A 23,474-nucleotide genomic window follows, 5' to 3' on the forward strand; every position below is an offset into this window, starting at 1 on the left:
TTTATCTTTAGCGGTCATGAATTGTTTCGTTTTTAATTATTAACACTTTTATGCAGTAAGTAAATTGTTTTAAATAGTGTCAAATACGTTACAAAATACCTCAGGTATTGATGCGTGCATTCGTAGTGCACATATTCACATCAGGTATGACTGAATTTGAACTGTGATATTGATAATATTATATAATGATGTTTAAGATGCTACTTATGTTTAGGATCCAGAATTTACGTTACTATACTAAATGCAAGGCTGTCAAACTTATCGAACTTGATGTAGGCTCCAATTTTATTTCTTCCTTTAACACAATAACTTTGTAAACATAAGCTTAGCTAGAAATGAAAAAGTAAGGCATGCATCCATAATTTGATTTAAGGAATCTAAATATAACAAATAAAATGGTTTAATTCATTTATTGATGAAACTCGAAATCAATGCCATATTATAAAAAGAGCTTGATAATAACCTATGTAGTTTTGGAATTTTCAATACCATTATATGAATACGCTTTAAATGTATTTTCAACTAATATAGTGTGCCTATGTAGGCTTTAACCTCATGCAGTTTTTGTACTTTCAATACTACAAGTTGTATTAAACTAGAAAAAAAAATCACCAAATTAAAAGATTATAAAATTGATAGTGCTGTACGATTTTGACCAATGATGCATTTATATTTATCAAACTCTAAAATTGCCTGTACAACTAGGAGATGTCGTTTTCGTGTAAACTTCACATTTCTGGCATTTATTGCATCTATTCGGTGAATATCTGAAAGTAATTCCATCACTTTCGCATCCATAAAGCACAGAACTCATTCCGAATTTAAAATATCGGTAACGTATCTAGTCTCAATGTCTAAATTCTTCTTCGTTTGTCATTTCGTTTAATTAAGAATTTCATGTTAGTGAAATGCGTATGGTCATTTCTCCAGTTTCTGTAAGGGAAAATAAAAAGTCGATCGCTGACTGTGAAGTCATCCAGAAATCATTCAGTAATTTATATGGATTTTGTTATCGTAATATACGGTTTATCAAAATTTAAAATCATATCATAAATGCTGTTTGTTATGGGCTATAGTAATACTTTATTTTCAAACTTCAATAGACTTTAATATCTTTACAATGTCTTATAAAGATTAGATTTTACATTTGTTTCACTTCCTAGTAATTTAACAAATGAAGGTAACGTATATGATTAATGCTTTGGCGACAATACATATTTGAATGCACGGACAATAAAACAGTATATATCAATAAATGTTGGGTATTTTAACCATCACTCAAGTCTTAAAAAGTTAAGTTAGTTAAAAATACCACAATTAAGTATTGCAGTGACTGAAAAATAAGAATTACTTGTTAAACTTTACAATTGATGGCACAGTGATTTCATTAATTTCAGCACAATTATGCTTATTAGATTGATAAATATGTAATGCATTGCATTCTATATTATCAATTTTGGTAATTCATGCATTAAGAGAGTTTAAAAATAATACCAAAAGATTCATAATACAATGTACAAGTTACAATGTACAAGTTTAGTCAAGATTGTTGAACAACATAAAATAAGAACATTTTACACTCTTATGTGGAATAAGTTTACATGTCTATACAAAGCCTCCCTGAAAATGCTACAAAATGTCAAGTATAGGTCCACAATGATGTAAAACAGGAACTAGCTTACAGAAAAATAATTAGAAAAAAAAGATTTTTCTTTCAGCCGTTATGTGACAAAATTAAGCTCGAAAGTGCTTCTGGGTTACCTATTAAGTACGTTTATTCCTTTGATGAACTGCAACACGAAAAAACTTGAAAAGACTCATTATTATGCAGAAGATTCGAATTTCTTGCTAAATACACCATTAACTAAATTTACTGGACACAATGTGACCATTCAGACATGAATCTCTAGAACATTGTAGAAAACAGGTATTTACATTTACAAGTCGCCTGAGAAGCAAATGACATGATTGCAGTGCATTTTCAGTCGATTTCTACCAACAACAAACCCGTTGGAATGCATAAAACGTATTTTTTGGATTTCGGGACTCAATGTGACCACACTTTTTCAAGAGAAAAATCACCACTTCGAAAATCTCTGCAAGGTAAATGGAAAAACGGCAACACTCACATAGCAACATGATACATCGTTGGAACTGGAAAGTTGTTGGCTGGAACATGGTCGGTAAAATATATTCAAATGTAATGAGAAATTGCAGAAAAATACAAAAAAAACTTCTAGTACATGGAGGCAGCCATTAAGGTGGACACAATGTGATCATAAACGAAAGTCACGTGATCACCCGCCCTGGATTTCCCATCCATAAACGTATGCAATACAACTTAGACATAGAATCTAGAGACGTGACTGAATGTGATTAATAAAATACCAGAAAAAATATGTCTCGTACATTTACACTTCATGGTTATCATACGTATGGCATTTCATTGGAATCCCTTTAAAACTGAGGAAGCAGTTCGCGCTACAAATGGCAACAACGCACGACTGGCCGACCAACCGGTCAGATGAGTATAACAAAAGGTCAGTTTGATTAAGTCTAATGAATTGTGCATTACCCCACATGCCCCCTAGCACCAGCTTAAGCGGAACTGTATCACACGCATTAATTAGAAATACTGCACGATCCGGGGGGGCCTCCGTGGCAGAGTGGTTAAGGTCGCTGACTTGAAATCACTTGCCCCTCATCGATGTGGGTTCGAGCCTCACTCGAGGCGTTGAATTCTTCATGTGAGGAAACCATCCAGCTGACTTACGGAAGGTCGGTGTTTCTACCCAGGTGCCCGCTCGTGATGAAATAATGCACGGAATGGCACCTGTGGTCTTCCTCCATCATCAAAGCTGGAAAGTCGCCATATGACCTATATTTGTGTTGGTGCGACGTTAAACCCAACAAATAAAAAACAAGAACAAAACTGCATGATCCAAAAGGACCAGAAAAATTAACAATAATGAGTCCGAGTTTTACTCAAATTAATTAATTATAACATGATTAAATGCCATGTTATCTACAAAAATAATTATTATTTGGTATATGTATGTAGTTGCAATATATTACAATTATAAAGTTATACACTGAGGGCTTGAATATACCATTGTATCAGCGGTTAGCGCGCATGTATGCGCAGACGCACTCGACAAAGAAAAAAACATACACTTTAGGCATCGAAACTGTCAATGGACCTGAAAGAAAAGAAATGAAAGAAAGATAATTTTACAGAATATAGCATATATCTCTTTTAAATGTATGCACACTATACTGTATATCACTCTTTAAATGTATACAGACTACAGTATATCTTTTTTTAATGTAAACAGACTAGTTTAAATGTACACATATTATACATGATATCTCTACTTAAGGTGAAATGCGCCTATTTTGAAGTTTGACCCCATAATTTTATTCCTTCAATCGATAGAAAATAAAATTTTCATCATCATGCTAGTTTTTTCTCAAATTCTATCGTTTGGGTTTTACATGAAACAAAATAAAATCAAACTTTTCATTAGAAACTCAACGTCATATTTTTCGCTCTGACGTTACTTTAACGTAAATATCGACTTTTACGTTAAAATGATCTTCATAAATTATACACCATTTTAAAGACATTTTTAAATAAAATATGATGAGTAACAAGCAAATCAATTTTTGTAGAATAAACAGAACGAGCTACAAAAATCGTCTGATGGACGTGAAATCGCGGTTCATCAAAAATGGACGCCAATGGTCGTTTTTGATGGTTTGCAGCGAAAAAAGTTACAAAAATATCAAAAAAGTAAAATACGCAGTCTATGAGGAATATGCTGAATTTTATATCAATCAAAATTTCGAAACGAAACCCTGTAACTTCAAATTAGCCTTTATTTAAAAGTATATCCAAGATGACAAATAAGTCAACATGTATTTCACGTTTGACTCGACAGAAATACACTTTTGATACAATTACATAAATAAAAGCTATCTTGATAATAAAACGTATAAAATCTGTCTCCTTTGCACGATGGCCACAAAATCATACCGAAATGACTACAAAAATGTTCGAAAAAAACCCTCAGTAATAAAAAAAAATGTTTCACTGAAAAAATAAATTTGTGACCTGAAAGTAGAAAACACACCCCGATAGTAGCAAACATATAATAAAAGGATGTAAAAGTGATGAACAATTTCATGTAGATTAAATTTCTCTATACTTATTACCTCGAAATATTAATGTGAACCTTCAAGATAAGGGTAATTGTGCTTTCATCACTTCAGTTTAGGAAAAGTTTGTACATTTTATCCCTTATATAGAGAAGGACCTCTTCAGTTACTTAATGCAATAAAGAGAAAGTTTGAAGTGATTCCGTGCCTTTTTTGAAAAATTGTTTGCTATAATAAAACTCAGTAAAATATGTTTAGCAAAATATTCTAAAATGCGTTAGTCACGCTACAGAACTCTGATATAATATATACGAAATGCACTTTTTATCATACACATTAAGATACACACTTAAGGACTTTAAAACCTCACTATCTCATCATTTGGAAGACTTGGTCCAGGCATGATTTTAGTAATGCGTGTATTCATGAAATCTGAATGACAATATTAAGGTGACTTCCGCTTATGAAGCTCATATTCAAACATAATTTACGAATATATAGTGAATAGGCTGTCATTGTATTGAATATTCATGTTTGACGTTACACTATTAAAAATAAATTGATTGGCTAGTTTGCCCAATTATAAAAGATTAAGTTGATATTTACGTTATAAGTCCTTTTTTTTAATTTTGATGTTGGCCTGGAGGTATGCCTTTTTGAAACACACACATTTATATTGGAATGTTGTTTACCAAACAAGAAAGCTGCGGCTGCACCTAAAGCAAACGCGAGAGTTGATACGGCTGTGGCTGTGGTCCTTTCTGTAGCCCGGAACCAAGTTTGAGAAACAACTGTTGGAGTACACACTGTTATGCTGTTTGCTATACCATTTAAACCTTGACCAATGGCGATTAATCTGTTACAAAAAAAAAACGATTCAAACATAATGCATGATTAACATAACAAATTACATGTAACGTAGTTAAGGTTATTTTAAACGTTTTCTGTATAAACCATGTTACAATAAGGATCTCACATGTCTGTGTAAGATGGTTTTCTATACTAGAGGGACAGCATGGAAAGAAAATCCGAGCGTTAATAGTGTGCTGTCCCGAGGTTTGTGAAAATAGCCGACAAATAAGATCATTTTTCTTGCTCATCACGTTCAAAAAAGAATAATAAACGATTATTGACAGCAAGCTCACTGTGGTTAAAACGATCACCTCTCCGTGTGAAGCATAATCTACAACGCTCCATGAATGTGTTCATTGTGGAACATAGTTTCTACTGATTTGGCATTCACTTGGGCTTAATTAATATATCTGAGTCCATTTAAACATTCAATAAATATTTTGAATAAAGATTTCATTTTTCATAACCAGTCGCCAGTCATATGTTAAAAAGGAGAGTTCGAACTATTTGACTTCTCATTACGCAAAATCAGTAATTTTATCAGCACTATGGACTTACTTAACAATTTTGCCTATTTTCCAATATTCTTTTGGAAGGTTATTATAAATCAACACTGAGGGGAGGGGAGTATATTTGACATTTCCAATTAAAACTGACCTTGATAGTAATACAATGTGTCCTTCCCAGCTAGGTAAGCAAGAAATGGCGGGAAGCGACAATCCTGCTCTTTCCTACCACGAAGGCCAGAATTAATGGGGAATGATAATGTTGTCCTCTCCTGCTAGGCATGCCAGAAATAACGAGAAAGATAACGTTCTCATTCCGTGCTAGGCGGGAACGACAATCCAGCCCTTTCCTACCACAAAGGCCAGAATTAGAGGGGAATGATAATGTTGTCCTCCACTGCTAGGCATTCCAGAAATAGCAAGAAAGACAACGTTGTCATTCCGTGCTAGTAAGGCCAGAAATAGCAGGCAACAATGTTCTCGCCCTTGCTATGTAGGTCAGAAAGCGCGAGGAAAAAGAGGAAAATTATGTCATTCTTTGATATGTAGGCTAGAAATGACGGGAAAAACAACATTGTCCTCCCCGGCTAGGTAGGCTAGAAATGGCGGGGATAAAGTTGCCCTTCCCTGTTAGGTAGACCAGAAAGAAAAGAAGAAGACACTACGGTCCATCCCTGCTATGTAAATGACAAAGACGGAGAGGAAGAAAATTATGTTCTTCTCTGCAAGGCAGGCCAAAAATGCTGCCCCATTCCCTGCAAGGTAGGTTAGGAATGACTGGAATGAAAATTATGTCCTCCCCTGCTAGGTATGGCAGGGAAAAACTCAATGTTGTCCTTGTTAGATAGGCCAGACACGGTGAGGAAACCCATTGCTGTCCTTCCCTGCTAGGTAGACCAGGAATTCCAGTGATAAAAACTGTCGAGGAAAATCAAATCAATATTGTTCTTCCAAGCTAGATTCTGGAAACAGCGGGGAAAACCCTGTTAGGCAGGCCGAAAATGGCTTGTAAAATCAATGTTTTCTTTCCCGGCTACGTAGGCCAGAAATCGCGGAGAAACCAATGTTGTAGTTCCTCCGCCACTGTATACACAGTTGTACGGTATAAGTACGGCATACAGTTGTTAGCTTTATGTTGCAAGGGTTGTCGCCCTTTTGCTTATCTCCTCCTTTTGTAATCATAAAGAGTAGATTTCTCTACCGATAAACGTTAATTTGCATCGTTTCTTGTTAACTAACGTGGTGGCAGCGCTTAAAAACAAACCCACGTTCTTCCCCTACACACCGAGGACGAGCGAGTTCATGGACATTTGAACAATAAACCAGTGCACAAAACAACTTGCTATAACAAAAGCAGTGACGAGGCAGTTTTTCTTTGACTGTTCAACGCAAATTGACTACTATGGCTGGTGTAAGGGCGCCGAAACAGTGGTCCCTGACCAAAAATGAAACAATAACAACTTTTGAAGGGTGGAACCAAAATCTTCATTACACACTATCCCTCGATCCAAATTTTGCAAGTTTTCTTGTTGATGGTTTCACCTGGGCAAAGAAGACTGAAGCTCATCCACTTAGAGGTTTTGATGACGATGGTGAGGGTGTTTCTGAGGCAAAAAGACGCACTGCCGCACAGAAGTGTACACATCTTGAGTTAATGTTGGGACAAATAGCCAAATATTGCCCAGTAATTTCTAGGAACACCATTGTTAAAAATTCCACTTCGGTAAACAGTATCTGGCAAGCTATTCGCTTACATTTCGGGTTCCAGACATCTGGCGGGCATTTCATGAACTTTAATAACTTGAAACTAGAACCAGGTGAACGACCGGAAGATTTATTTCAACGACTCGCCAGTTTTATAGAAGACAATCTTCTTCGTGCTGACGAGTCAATAAAACATCATGGTGAGGTTCCGGACAGTGACGAGGATATTTCACCTACCATTGAAAATTTAATTGTACTTACCTGGCTGAGGCTTATTCACCCAGAACTTCCTGCGCTTGTGAAACAGAGATACGGTACAGAACTGCGGTCGCAGACACTTGCCTCTCTGAAGCCGGAAATAACTTTGGCTCTTGACACATTGTTAGATGAAATTCATTCTGTCGCGGAGGTTAAAGTATTAAGAGCATCATATAAGGGCAAGAATAAAATTTCCAGCTCTAAATCCAAAAGACAATTCAAAACATGTGTACTGTGCAAACAAGCAGGACGTTCTGCTCAACACTATCTGAGTGCATGTATCTACCTCCCTGAGGAAGATCGGTTATATATAAGTAAAGGACGACAGACTGTTTCTTACGACTCCTCGACGGAGGTTAGTGATGACGATACACCTCAAGTCACAGATGACACTAGTAATTCTAGGGTAGCCGCTATGTCGCGACGCGTTAGCACTAAGCAATCGCCATATTTCAAAGCATTTTATAAGCACTTCCCATTACATCTTATGCTTGATACTGGGGCTGAAATATCTATGATTAAGGCTTCAACTGCTGCACGTATTGGTGCCGTTGTTACTAAGAGTAATCAAAGCGCTCGTCAGGCTGACGGGTTCACACCCTTAGAGGTAATTGGAGAAACAAGACTAACTCTGTCTAGACAAGATAAAGACATGAATTTGGAAGTTCTCGTTGTAGGCGATCTTGACAGCGACATACTTGCCGGAATTCCTTTCATGACGCGTAATGACATTTCTGTCCGACTGGCTAAACAGCAAATTACCATTGATGGTTGCGATCTTTTTAACTACGGTTCTCGCGTTAGTGACAAAAACGAAAATCGCGTGAGACGAGCTCAAGCTAGCATCCTACGAGCTAAAGTCGGTACTATCTGGCCAGGGTACTATGTTGAACTTGATGTTCCATCAGACTTTGCGGAGGACTGTCTCATAGCTATTGAACCGCGTAAGGACAATGCCCCAGTTGGAAATGTTGATTGGCCGAGACCTCATATTACTGAATCGATCGCAGGAAACATTCATTTGTGCAACGATACGTGCCAACCACAGCAGTTACGAAAAAATGATCATGTCTGTCAAATTTTGAATACATGTGTTCCTTCTGTCAATGATGACTCTAGTAACAGATCACAAGTATCTGCAGCAAGTTCTCCTAAGTATTACTCTGACACTGTCAAGCTTGATCATGATGAAATCCTTCCTAGTGAAACTCGTAATCAATTTCAAGAACTGTTTAGGGAACATGATGAGGTTTTCAGTACTGACCTGCAGGGTTATAATGGGGCGGAAGGATCTTTTGAAGCAGTTGTTAATATGGGACCAACTCAACCCCCATTTTGCACCTTTCATAATTCAGTCTAAACATAAGCCGTGTGTACTAACTGATAGTAAACCTTACGTACAGGCTATACTGAAACTTTGTCGCAGTGAATTTTCTGCAAGTCCCCGCGTTACCTCATTTCTTTCCGTGGTTAGTCGGTATCAAGTGAACGCGCAACATGTCGCTGGGTCAGCTAACTTTCCTTCAGATTTCGCGAGTAGAAATGCTGCCGAATGCTTGGAACCACGGTGCCAATTGTGTTCATTTATAAGTCGTCTTGAAGATTCAGTAGTCAGATCAGTTAGCATTCAGAACATTATTGAAAATAACAGTCGCTTACCGTTCACATCAAGATCAGCCTGGAAAGACCTCCAGACAGAGTGCCCTGATTTACGACGCACTATGGTTCATTTGAAACAAACTAAAGTGAAAGACATAAAGAGATACCTCAGTGTTGCTTCCATCGCTAATTATGGTTTACTCATCGCTAGACGCAGTGATCCATTGTTACCTCCAGCTAATTATCGTACCGCGCAGTGTATTAGATGGTTTGGTAACCGCTTTGCACCTAAAACTTTGTCATCCCACCAAACACCAGTTACAATTAGTTCATAAGCGTCAGTTTTATGCATTGGATCTCTCAAAAGCAATTGACAGAGTGTATGAGAGTTGTCATACGTGTGCTTCACTTAAGCAATTTCCTGAAAGTCTTGTGAAACAATCCTCAGAGGAACCACATGAGCATGTCGGTATCAACTTCGCGGCAGATGTCTTAAAGCGAAACCGCCAACTTGTACTTGTCGTTCGTGAAACAGTCACATCTTACACGTCAGCTTGCGTTATTGTAGATGAGAAACGCGACACATAACGCGATAACTTAGTCAGCCTAATTGTTGGAATGCATCCATTAAATGGCCCAAACGCGGTCGTCCGTGTAGATCCTACTCCAGGATTCACTTCGTTGAAGGATAACAAACTTCTTGAACAGTATAACATTTCACTTCAGATTGGACGGGTTAAAAATCACAGCAAGAACCCTGTTGCTGAAAAGGCCATTGCAGAGCTAGAAACTGAACTATTACGTTTTGAACCAAGAGGGGGTCCAGTGTCTAGTTTATATCTCTCAATCTGTGTTTCACGACTTAATTCACGTATTCGCAACCAGGGCTTGTCAGCGCGTGAACTATGGACTAATAGAGATCAGTTCACACATGAACAGATCCCATTCATAGACCATGACATCGTTTTGAATCAGCATAGTTTACGTGAAAGTAATCATAAATACAGTGAGAAATCTAAATGTCCTAATGTTACACACAGTTCAAACCAGGTCAGTGTAGGAGATTTAGTATATTTGTATTCAGACAAGCAGAAATCTCGTCCGAGGGACAGATACCTTGTTGTTTCTATTGACGATGAATGTTGCTTTTTAAAAAAAATCACTGGAAATCAGTTACGCGCTACATCTTACAAAATAAAACTGTCTGAATGTTACCGCGTTGAGAGTGAGATTCATTCTAATTATTCCTCAAGTCTGAAAGATTTTGAAAACGAGAGTGTTAATGAGGACACTGAATCAAACACGTGCATTTCTGAGATGGTTCCAGTACCTCCGACATTAACTATACCATTACGAAATGACAATGTCCTTCGTTAGCCTTCTGAACCCCAAATGTTAATCGGCGAAATTGATGAAAGCCCTCCTCTGGAAAAGGGGCGTTCTGATGAAGATATAAATGGAATTCCAAAGTCTATGCCACAAAGATATCGTAAACCTCCACAGTACTTGGAGGATTATGAGACATAAACAATTCATGACTATAAACTACATACCAGTATTTGTAAACCTGGCGGTATATTTACCACTAGTGCACACTAGTGTACATTCATTGGAATATTGACCATCTATGATAGCTTAAGAAATGTTTTTCATGTTATAGGACTAGAATCCGTATGTCTCCATGTGACAGTGTATTTTTTTAACATTTCTTTGTACTATGCTTTTCACCAAGCTATGGCGGAGGAAATAAGTGCCGTTGTTTTGCTTAATTAATTTTTGGTATGATCATAATATCACGTACTAGACAAAATGCGCTTTCCCTGCGTGTCAGGCCAGAAATGACAAGAAAGACAACACTGTCTTTCCCTGCTTGCTTGGTAGGCCAGAAAGAGCTAGGAACACAATGATGTCCAGAAATGGGGAAGAAAATACATGTGCCCAACCCTGCTAAGTATGCAAAATATGGCGAGGAAAATCAGTGATGTCCTTCCCTGCTGGGGGCGAGAGACAGTGGGTGTGCGGGGAGCCGAAGAAGCAAGGAAAATGAATAATGTCATTCCCTGCTAGGGTGGCTCAAATTGGCGATAAATGGTAATTTTCCCTATTTGCAAAGTAGGCCAAAAATGGCGAGGCAAATCAATGTCGTCCTTCCCTAGAAGTAAGGCTTGAATTTTTTTTTCCTTCCGAAGAAATTTGTATGGACTTATTTTTCGCAATTTACTTTCACCATTTCACCAATTTCCCATAATACTCAAGTGCGGAGAACTAAAGACTCCTGACACAATTATTGTGTCATAAACGTCACGGAGAAATATACCATACATATTTATAAATAAATCGTAGATTATACTAAAAGTCCTTGTTTGAGGCAAAAAAAAGTCACTTTTAGAGTGAAAGCTACTTGACATCACGGCTCGTGCATTATAGTTTGTATATTATTATATATTATTGCTATTAAATAGATTATCTGTTATCTCCGTATAGTTATAAGTGACCTATCCGATAACGGTTACAGACCTCATATAAAGGAGAGTATGTCTATAAAATGTTAAGATGTTCAAATCAATGTATACAGTGAAAACATGATAATTTCATATATCTGTAATGATTGAGGTCATTTACCTACAGTACTTATAAGATATACTTAAATGATTTTTTTTACAAACACTGTTATTGGAATATAATATAACGGGATAAAATGAAATATTGTGTTTCGTCTATACTGTACTTACAGTAGTTAAAACAAAAATATTATTAAAATATTTTCATCACAGCAAGGACCTTGATCATATTTTCGAATATTTGGCATAAAAACTACGTTTTTCAGTGCTACGTCTTAGCGAGTGAAAAAAAAGCAATATAAACAAGGCAATGTCCGTGGACATGATAATTTGATTTTATTTTAATGACAATATTTGCACATGTATTTAAAAATGAATGAGTTGTTTATAAACATACATAAACATAAAGTGCCATATGAACTTTTCTTCTTTTTTTACAAAACAAAAATCGCGAAACAAACAAAGTGTTTTGTGGAGAAATGTGGGGATGATGCGGGGGTGGGGTCGGGGCGGGGGTAGTAAATATGGATATATATTCTATTCGTGGAGGCTCGAACAAGGTCGAAAACGTTCCATACATGCTCAAAATGATGAAATACTTTCCGAGCATCTTCTTTAACCCTTACCCTGCTAAATTTCTAAACTGGACTGGTCTATCATTTAGTTTGGACAGTACCATTTGTTATTCAAAGGGGTGTTCACTGAAAATTTACTGACTGAACAGCGAACAGTGCAGATCATGATCAGACTGCACGGATGTGTAGGCTGATCTTGGGTCTGCACGGGTCGCAGAGGCAAAATCACTTGCCACCAGCAGGCTAAAAGCCAAACTGCCCTCACCTCAAGACATACGCCAGGTTCCCGGTCTTGGTCTTGGACGGTAGCAAGATCCTAAGATTCCTTGCCATAGGATTCAAACAGGGATTAAAGTATTTCAGAATTAACCATGGGCGAATTAGCGATACTTTTTAATATGAACACTTGCAGGTCAGCAATCATGACTCTCTAGATTGTATTAGAAGCGTGCGTGCATCCCATAAGACTAGGAGTATTTCTAAACTTGAATTGTAGTAATTCTCTTACGATGATTAAAACATATTCTTACCTTTGCAATCAACAAGATACACGCCAAAGAAAACGGAAAGAAATGCTGTTATATTTCCTATGTTTACAATCCAAAACAATTGATTATCTGTTCATGAATAGACGAGGTATGCTGACTGTGAAATTGGGCCCCATGTAGCCCATAGGAAGACATTCAAGATATTCGCAAGCGATACTACTGCAATCACATACCATCGGAGCACATACACATGCTTTATACTTGCATTTTTGTCTTTCAATCCCTGATACGGTACATTGACAGATTTATCTTTATTTTCCATAATTATTCGTTTGAATTAAAGCGTTAGGTAAATATTTTTGACAAAGCAGATGATATATGTCTCCTGTTTCTGATTGTTTTATCAACTTTGAAGTTTCTTTGATGTTATTAAACACCACGTTAATAATAATAATGTAAAGAACATTAACCTGGTAAACTGCATTTGTTTTTTTTTATAAAACACTCAATAACTATATTTTAACGCGTCTTCGATATGAAAGTGATTAAAAAGCATGTAAATTCATTTTAGATTCACAAATAATTCACAACATTTTCTATTTAAAATATTTTATTATTAAACACTAAGAGATATCATCATCAGGTGAATGTAGGGCAACGAAATATTATCTATGAACATGACTGATAATCATAACGATGTTCACTGATAGTGTAGATACATGCAGTTAGTATAACATCACTTCTTATATAAATCGCCGGTCCATATGTCTCGTTATTGACTGGTCTATAGTTCAACACTAAATTCTGCTGGTCTCAAGTCAAGAAGAGGTCATTTATATGCTTAACAAACAGATAGATTTACAGTTTCTAGTAGATGTTTAAAGTCAACTCATATTGGACTGAAAGCTTTCATATAATCTTATCAAGGATGGTGCAGGGAAAGAAGACCCCGATATAGTAATGATGTTAGTTACAGAAATTATATATCAGCAAAACCTATTGTTCGACGTATGCATGGTAATAGGGTGGACAGTAATATATAGTACTGTACGGCTAAGAGCTAAACATGGCTAAAATAAAGTGGGAGCAGTTTGGAAAAATAGTTCATCTTAGTAAGAGAAAATGTCAGCCGGAAATAGATGTGATTAGGCATGAAACTCAAAGACGATCTCGTTAGAGGCAATAAGACAGCAAATGTTTTTATTAAAAGAACAATGATGTATATATTTCAAGTCACTGCAGGCAGACTAGGAATCAACTTAATTCGACGATGAATGAAAATAAACAATTACTACAACTGTTCATAAATTATGCTGGTAACATCACAGCAGGTAATACTGGAAGTTGTCAATACAGCTTTCGAGAAACTACGAGTGGTGAAGTGGAATTTTATTACGAACATTACCATTGCTTTACCAGTTTTCAAACCCCAGAGGAATTTAGAGAGATTTTTTTAATTAATTATTTACAGGAAATTATAACATTATTATCAAGTCAAGCGATGACTTGCTTATTTAAAAACAAAGAATTAATTGATAAAGTAACAAATCCTTAGAAATTTATAGTAAATTTCAAACAACAAGAAGACTTTATTTCATAAATTAAGTACTTGAGCCATTATGGTTCCTCGTCCACAAACCTGTTACAATATAAATACATGTCAAAACATATATACATATCGTCTATTGACCGCCAGAAGATGCTATCAGCATATTAAATAAGAAGGCCGATAGCACATTCTGGCGGTCAATAGACGATATATAATATAATGTTTTAAAGGTATGATATGATTACGCATAGTAGTGAGGATGAACAAAAAGTAATACAAAACCAATATTGGTCGCTTTATCATAACATATAACAAGGCAATATCATTGCATAAAACATAACACATCTTCATGAATGAACATAATAGTAATGCGTATTTCTAACTCCTAATCTCAAAATATTAGTAGTAGTGGCTGTTCGCAAGGCTGCTAAGTTGTTTAAAGTTTTTTCTATCCGTTGAATTCATTAGTTCAATAAATTTCCACATACTAAGATTTCTTCAATATTCTACGGCAATGTAACAGTTTCTTAGTACGCTGTACTTTGTACATATTAAAACAAAATGATATTCATCTTCTATGTCAGAACTACTGTTGTCACATATCAAACATAGTCTTTCATTTCTCTCTATCCTGTTTCTACTATATCTGTCAGTTTCTTTTCTAAGCATACGTGTCGATGTTCTAAGTCTTGTTAATAAACTTATGTAATATTTACTCTTCGCTCTTGTCCAAACATATCTAAACATATAAAGAAGACTTTGGTCTATTACTGATGGATGTTTTCCACAAATAACTGTAACCATGACTGTACAACAATGATTGAACATTATATGTCCATTTTTTTCAGTTATAACAGCCTTTTAAAGCCTTCAGATGTAATGACTATCACAAACAAATGTATTTCCAACATTTTTTCTCGTGCTTAGTAAATACATTCTCGAAGCAAAAAGCTATGTCAATAAGTGATGTAATCAGTATAAATATTTGCTTATGCTTGACACATGATAGGTAAACATGAGTTGTTTGGGTTTTTTTTGGTTTTGTGTGTGTGTGTTAGTGCGTGCGTGTGTGTGTGCGCGTGTGCGTGTGCGTGTGTGCGTGTGTGTGTGTGTGTGTGTTGGATTTAACGTCGCACCGACACATGATAGGTCATTGAATGTATCTGTATATCACAAGTGTATATTTGTTATAGAATAATTTTGCCACCAGCTTATTTTAAGTTGCATTAATACTGACTGAATGCTATAGCTGAGAAAACTTTTTATATACCAACGAAATATTTCGCCAACATTTTCTAAGAAATCCCTAACAAGAAATAGTAAAACTGGATTATTTCTACAAATTAAGGTGGTACAACATTTTGAATTTCCACTTTATGACAAAACAAACAAAAGATACAATTCAACCTAATGTTTTTTTGGCCTTTCAGAAAGGAACCACTCTTATGTCTGAAGATCAAGTTTTTGGTACTCTTTAATACTACCAACAATAAACTTAAACAATAGAAATTCTGACGTTACTTCAGTACGCTCAATAAAACAATTTTAAATACAGGTATTGACAGGAAAGTACAGTAAGTTACAAACTACAATATCCTACCAAGATATGCAGAAATAAGACATTAAAATAATATTGACAGATCGTGAAAACTAATTACAAACTTTGACAGATGTAAGGTGACACCTGACCTAATCAAAAGTTCGCTGTAATTTCTACCTTCCAGTTAGTTTTACTTAAACATCCCCAGCTTTTATTATATTTGACTGGCTTATCGTAGTAGGTTGTCCCCCTTGAAAATTATCCGATAATCAATATTGGTTTCTCCGCTGATATAACTTTGAGCAATAGATTATATAGGAAATTTATTTTCAATGATTAATTTCAAATATGTGTTTTGGTTTGTGAATATTTTACCAGATATGACAGTATACATCAATTTCTTCTCTTCAATTTGATGTGAAAATATTTATTCTAACTTAACATCTTTTTGCTTCCAACTGCGTTTAAAAAGTATCACCATCAGTTATAATGAACATATAGTGAAAATCACTATTTTTTCAATTTCTTTTACTTTAGAGGCAAATAAATTACATTTTCCAAAACATGACAATTTATTATCACATATGTAGGTATTAGTGACTTTATAAACAATACAATAGTATAATTAAAAGTGTAATAGGGTAAAGTCTTCTTGCTTCCATTTAACTTCAAAGTGTATCAGGAAATAAAAAACGTGCGGATTTCTTAAAGTTCTGATGTAGCTTAAACGATGTAACGATTTACGGAACTGTATATACCAACAACTGACGTACGATTCAATATAGTCTTTTGAAATAATAACGTTCATGATTGTCTCATAGTCAAATAATAGAAAAACATGAACAGAACAGAATAGAACAGAGCTTTGATTTTTCACCAAACTGTTTATAAAAACAATACGAATCAACATAAATTACCGTTTTTCTGACTGAAAGCTAAAATCTTTGGAATATTGAAACATTCCACGACAGGAAAAAAAACTACGTCAAAGAATAGTTTTCTTATGAAATTATGTAATTTGCAAGTTAGGCGCTCCTTGAAAGCCGGTGAGTGGGGGAGAGACTGTACATTTATTTAACAAAGGACACAGCATGGTTTCCACGCTTTGCAAAGAAAGGGTGAAATTAACAGACGCGCAATATCATTTCTATTTTAGAAATGAAATCCAAGCTTGAAAACAAAACAACAACAACAAAATTATTTATAATAGCATGCTTTCTGTGAGTTTGCACGGTAGGGTTATCTCTTTAGTAGGACCTACATGTTTTGTCACGGTTTGTTCGTGGAAAGCATGCAAAATAGCCACCTTTACTGTTACAGCTGAAAACTTTAGTTTACACGGAAAAATTTGATTTCATGATTGCATTGTATAGTATAGTATGTACACAAAACATAATTTATCTGAATTGCATATCTGATTTATGTATATCATTGATTATACAAAACTAAGTAACTTAGACACTAGATAAGGGTGAATGAGAGCTAATTTAAAAAAAATGAGTTCGGATCTCAATGATACACATACACCAATGCTGATAAGAAAATTCAGAAACTTGATTCATAATTCATAGATTCTTTCTTTTCTTGATCTCTATGGAAAACCTAGGATCAAGGCCAGTTAATAAAACATGTGTATACGTGTTTTACTATCATGTGTGTTTTCTAAGTTTGTTAAATTGCTCTTTTTTTTTTTTTTTTTGCCATTGCCTGTCAAATACAGTATTGTTTATGTATTACTTTATTTTATCATGTTTTAAAGAGACAACTTCTAGGCATGAAAGTTAAACAAAAGTACTGTTATATGGACATGAGCATTCAAACAAAATCGGAATACATGTATCTTCACACAAGTTTCGTTTTTCTCGAGGAAAAACTATTATACATGTTTTTATGTGGGAAAGCTCGTTTATGAAATAATCCTCGGATTTCAGTGTTTAGCGACATTCAAAGTTTCAAAAGAAAAGAAAACAAATTATTTAATGTTTTCATTTTCTGTTACATGACAACACAAATTTCGCAATATCATAAGCTAAGATAATGTTGTTTTTTTTTTTTTTTGGCAGAAATGTTTTATAACTTTACAAGAATAATATTTCTATATAATATGAATCTATGAACAACATGATTTATAAAAACTGGCTACATGTTTTGTAGCTTTCTACGGAGTGACATGCGAACTTAATTTCCATGTATAACACAAAGCAAAATTTTAGATCAATGCAAAATCCATGACAAAGAATTATTGACTTGGGTCATGAATGACACGACCTAAGCTAATGTAAGGGAGACAATCCAATATGAAGGGAATTGCTTTAACACTGTCAATAACTAAGGGAGAGAATTCTTGAAAATTCTCGTTAAAAGCTGACCATGGTAGCTGTGTTTCTTATATACGAAGCAGTGTCTGTTTATATAAATTGATTTTATTGGGTTTAAACAGTAGTAATGTAAGAACCTTTTAATTTTAACAGGCTGACACTAAAATTCTTATATAGTCTTATACAGCATGTCTATGTTAGATGATAAAGGAATTAGGAGGTTCGCGAAATCAGCTGTTATACACATGCAGAAATGTAAGATTGTTTTCTTGTTTATCACGTCATAAAATAGATCCCGATGACAAAACAGATTTGAGTATTTCTCGACATTACGTATACTGATTTTGACGATTACATGGTTAGTTTCATAGTAAGGTCACTCAGTGCTTTTCAAAAAAAATGGCAGAAATATCTATCGAACAATAATTTGTGTACACACCTGGAGAGGCAGGAAAGCGTTGTCGCTGACCAAGGATAGCTTGAACGTAACGTTCGTGACGTCTGTTATCCCCGTTGTCTCGAGGATTTGGGAAAACATTAACAGGTAGACTTGTAAGATCGATTTTCTTTCCGATCGCGTCTAAAATAGATCGCAATGAATAATAGATTTAGTGATTTTGGTCTAGTTTAAGACTCATTAATATTGCTTGTACTGTTTTTGACCTCACATACGCTATTTTATACATAATGACATAGAGAATTTGCCAGAAAAATGGTACCAATTTTTTGTCCAGCTCACGGCCTAACAAGGTATTTCCCTGGAAAAAGACAGGAATATCTATCACATTCACTTGAATTCTCCCTGCCAGGTTTATAAAATTACATTTTCGGCCGCATGGTTAGATAAGGATATTGTAACAAAGGCCTCAACTGGATTTGATGATGGCTTTAAAGAAAGGATATTTTAAGAATATTTTACTGGCCTAATGTGCGGACTGAAATACTTGGATCAAGGCTAATTGTTCTGGACAGTAAAATTGCTCCGCTGTGGCTTATGATATGTTCTTTTTCTTGCATACTGTATTCTTCAGTTATATTAAACGAAGGCGCTTTTCTTTAAATAACTATTTGACAATAGTAGCGTAAGAATTTACGCATTCATTCATAAATAATAACACGAGAGTCATCTTACATTACGGAGTGTGAGACGAGAATACTGATTGACATGAAGAAAATCGAATCGATAAGCCGTTATTCGTATTGATTAAAATAAAGTTTTATGTTTTAATTAAAAAAAAGGTATATTTAAATATTTGCTTTGAATACATTCAAAGATGATCAATTAAAAATATTGAAGAAATGAGTCGATGGTTTAAATTTGATATCTGTTTGTGTACAATAACAACCGGTTGCCGATATGGATGACTCGCTTTGGAGAATGCTATTCATGTTATGTTTTAGAGGACACTGTAAACTGAGAATTCGCATATTTGTTTGATTCAGTGTAAGATCAACGAATGAACGTAAGATGAACGACATGGTGTTTGTATAAGAAATATTCGTGCATGTGTGATTGCGCGTATGCGTGTGGGTGTATGTGTGAAATGTGCAGATTTATTTTACATAATTATTTCAATTAAGAATGAACATGAAATACGTTTTATATACTCTATACAAAATTTGTAAATTACAATTAAGTTTTTTGTAACTTAAAAGATAAAAGGGGAAAAAATGCGTATGCGTGTACGTGCGCGTCTGTGTATGTGTGTGTATGAGTGCGTGCGTGCGTGCGTGCGTGCGTGCGTGTGTGCGTGTGCGTGTGTGTATGTGTGTGTTTTGTAACGCCGTCGAAAATCTTTGATCTGTGTTTTTTATAGGAAGGCGAATTATAGTTGAACCTGGGCGGGCCTTTTTGACAGTTCTGTAAGAGGATGAGGGAAAGACCAATATCTTGACATTATTTCGATTTTCTTTATAAAAACTGAATGCATTTTTGTGCGTTCATGTGAGTATGGTCATGCTAATTATTAATAAGTCCCAATGTGCTTTGTACCAGTACACATCTGTTCACGCGCGTTACAACATAGTATATGCAAATAAATGCCTAGGACTGCTGAGGACAAACTCTGACTTACGCACAGTTTTAAAACAGACGAAACGATGACGCTATTTCAACAGTTTATTATTTCATTCTTCAACTATATTTTCGGTAAATTTTCTTTTAAATATTGCAGTTATAGGGAAATTTTGTAACCATTTTTTTATATTTTTTTTAAATCCATACTTCAAGCTCAAAATCAAACTTTTGCTTGAAATGAAATTATCATGTAAGCATATTGTGACAGGTTGCAAGTTCTGTCAGATTATTTTAAGAAATGATCGTAAAAACATAAGCTTTTTAAATTGATGGAAATTGCCGAAATTTTTCTTTAAACTAAATTTGTCGATATGAAGAATCAATATTACTGAAGAGAGTTTGTTGCCTGTTCGTTCTGAATCACTCACTATCAATTATAATGCGTATTAGTCGTGCACACGGAAGTTATTGATGTGCCCAGGATAACATATATTTTTTCGTACACCAGTAATACAGACTCATTTGGACCATATTGACTGAAATGTGACATAACTTTAACGTAGTTTATATTGTGCGGTCATGTCGACTTGCCCGACGTAGAAAGCGCATGCGTGAAATTTCATTTCCATTTGCGAAGGAACGCGCAAAGTGTTCAGTCATCTTTACTAACTCAAATCGAGTGACAGCTATGCCTAAACACAACGTTATTAATAAATTGAAAGTACAAATCATTATGACAACCCTAACCACAAGGCTACTATGACTCCATTAAAGAAAATGTTAAAATGAAGCTGGTTGATACATCAATCAAAAATGGTATAAGTGCCTCTTTGCCGTATCACCTGGATAATGGTGTTAAATGTCGCTTTTTACGTTCAAGAGATATAACAAAATATGTAAAGACTTAGCATAATCAAATGGTAATAAAATGTCTTATTGTGGATTTTTACTAGTAGGAACCATATTTAAGTGTAGAAGTCTAAACTGCGGAACTAGATGAGCAATGCACCATAATGAATAAATAGATTCAGTGTTGTATCCGAAATAACAAGTGCACAAGAACGGACTAAATATTTTCAAATTTGTTTAAAGAGATCAACTGCATATGGTACAGGACAATCGTTTTGGAACGACATAAATTCAATGGTCATGCCATGCGTCTGGTCTATATGTGTTAAGATAATATATACATATATCTATATATATGAGTAAGATATATAAGGACTTACTTTTTCATAAAAGCACATTTTACAAGACGACAATACAACAGACATAGTGAAATTAATATGAACTTGACTAACAATTATTATGACAAACAATAATTTATGTACACCCTAAGATGAACTAATGTTGAATAGTCACATTGAATAGAATACAATGTATATAAATGAAACAAATATTGTAAAGTGGCCAGGCTAATGCACTCAGAGTGCAGCCATGCCAAGAAGGCGAGGCAATCCTCATATGCAGGGTACCGACTACCACTGGGGTTCATTCACAAAAAGGCTGTACATACTGATTTTTGTTTTACATATGTGTAACAGAAACAGCAAACACATAAAGCAGACACATGCACAAAGCTAACTTTTACAGCAAACAAAAAGATGCTGTATATGTTACAAGACACTTGTTTTGGAATGATATAAATTCAATGGTCAAGGTGTCCCATTAATTACAGAAGCCTGACATTAGAGGAGAAAATTGCAATTTTATTTTGCTATTTACCTAATCTCACCAATACTATTGAAGCAAGATTGAAAAATAATACCAAGAATAAGTTCAATTTTGGACCGACATATCAGGTTTTGTGAAATGCCAACCTTCTTTCGTATTTGGCAGCAAATAACACAGAACTTGTCCTGTAATACAGTTCTCTTTGATCGCAAACCCGTTACCATAGCTTTTCAGAAGTCATACGCTCGTATGACAAATATACCCAGGTGTGAGAGCAATCGATATAGCATGTTTCGCTTAATGAGCAGACAGGGAGATACAGTTACAGGTATATTGATTTTTCGCTGTAGAAGGTTTACACATATCTTAAAAATAGAATATGACACGACAGCGTGTTCACAAAAAATAAAATAAAAGGAACGTGGCGGAAATAACCACTGGATAGTTTAAGGTAAGATTGCTTTATTTATGTGATATGTCCAATTGTGATTTGGATTCAGGCTCAGTTTTCTTTCCGATTAACATTAAAACGACCTTGGTTGAATCTATTAAACACCTTTTAGTTGCTACATTACTATACATTAAAGATAGTGTATTATTAATCGTTAAAGCAGCATTCAACCAAACCACATTCAGGTTATTTGTCGGATTTCGTGTTGATGTAAACATTTATTATTACAGAATACCTAGAGATACACTGACGTCTGTCTAGACAACTCTTCTTTAATCTAAAACTAAAGTAGAAATTATTTATAATCGTATAGTCCTGATATATCGTCAAAGACACCAGTATCAATCTAAATGAATGGCAGTTACTAAAGGTTTACCATAAACTCTCTTTGCACGAAGGCGACATCCCGTTAAGGATACACTAAGAAGTAAAGCGGGTATCTAGGGGTTTTCTCCAGCATTTCCAAAGACAAAACATGTAGAATTCTACACTGAAAAGGAAAGATTAAGCGATACCAGGGTACTATTTTAACATGATTTATGCGTATAACTTGTGTTAAAATAACAAAATATGTAAAACTGAAGTCGCATAAACTACAAAAGGGCATCACAAAAAAAAGGGTTCCACAGATGTCAAATATTTGTGGGTCTCAGATTCTTTCTTCTCTAATTAGAAGTGATGTAATCCAATTATGGGTAAATGTATCATAAATAAAGATCACTCTTCGAATAAACAGACTCCATTTCTTTCTTTTTTTTTTTCTTTTTGATGCATTAATAAATAAAGGAATTGAAACACTTCAGACACTACACAAAGTTGTGAGATACTATTCTGAGAAAAGGACGACAATGTTTTATATGAACTTCATCCTGAGAATCCTTCTTTATCAAAGGCTGAACATCCTTTTTTTCTGTAACTTCATTTTTCCCTTCTATGTATTAATAAGTATCCCCTACTTGGATTCAGTGTTGTTTTATTTTCTGATCCTTTGGGATCATGGAGTCCATTCAAAATATGTGTAATAGAGTTCCGCTTAAGCCAGTGCTAGGGGGCGTAAGAGGTGTTGCACATTTCATTACCTCTCATGAACAGACTCAGTCAAACCGAGTCTGCTACTGTTATTATTCTTGGTTGCATTCTTTGTTTCCAAAGGATCTTTTTACAGATTTTATTAATAGGTCGACATTTTCAAATTGGGCCTCTCGACCAAGACCGTTATACTTA

The 23,474-nt window shown here is 35.0% G+C and overlaps 1 protein-coding gene and 1 long non-coding RNA gene across 7 annotated transcripts in view; one reads left to right on the plus strand and one right to left on the minus strand.

The window, feature by feature from the left end:
- LOC123563576 (post-GPI attachment to proteins factor 4-like) overlaps nt 1-23,474 on the plus strand; it is a 58,430-nt gene that overhangs the window by 11,533 nt on the left and 23,423 nt on the right. For 3 of the 6 annotated variants that reach the window (XM_045356437.2, XM_045356438.2, XM_045356441.2), the window contains exon 1: nt 22,097-22,250. The exons of 2 other annotated variants lie outside the window; for them this stretch is intronic. The gene's annotated coding sequence lies outside the window, so the exon portion shown is untranslated. Of the gene's footprint in view, nt 1-22,076; nt 22,251-23,474 lie in introns of those variants that run through there. One more of the 6 variants, XR_008369054.1, reaches the window with a different exon arrangement.
- Nucleotides 2,399-13,272, minus strand: LOC128552379 (uncharacterized). The gene is made up of 3 exons (XR_008369060.1): nt 12,744-13,272; nt 4,851-5,014; nt 2,399-3,200 (listed from the first exon to the last, which is right to left on the minus strand). It is a non-coding gene; the product is annotated as an uncharacterized LOC128552379 (long non-coding RNA).

Source organism: Mercenaria mercenaria, chromosome 2 (assembly GCF_021730395.1).
Source record: "Mercenaria mercenaria strain notata chromosome 2, MADL_Memer_1, whole genome shotgun sequence".
Taxonomy (NCBI): Eukaryota; Metazoa; Mollusca; class Bivalvia; order Venerida; family Veneridae; genus Mercenaria; species Mercenaria mercenaria.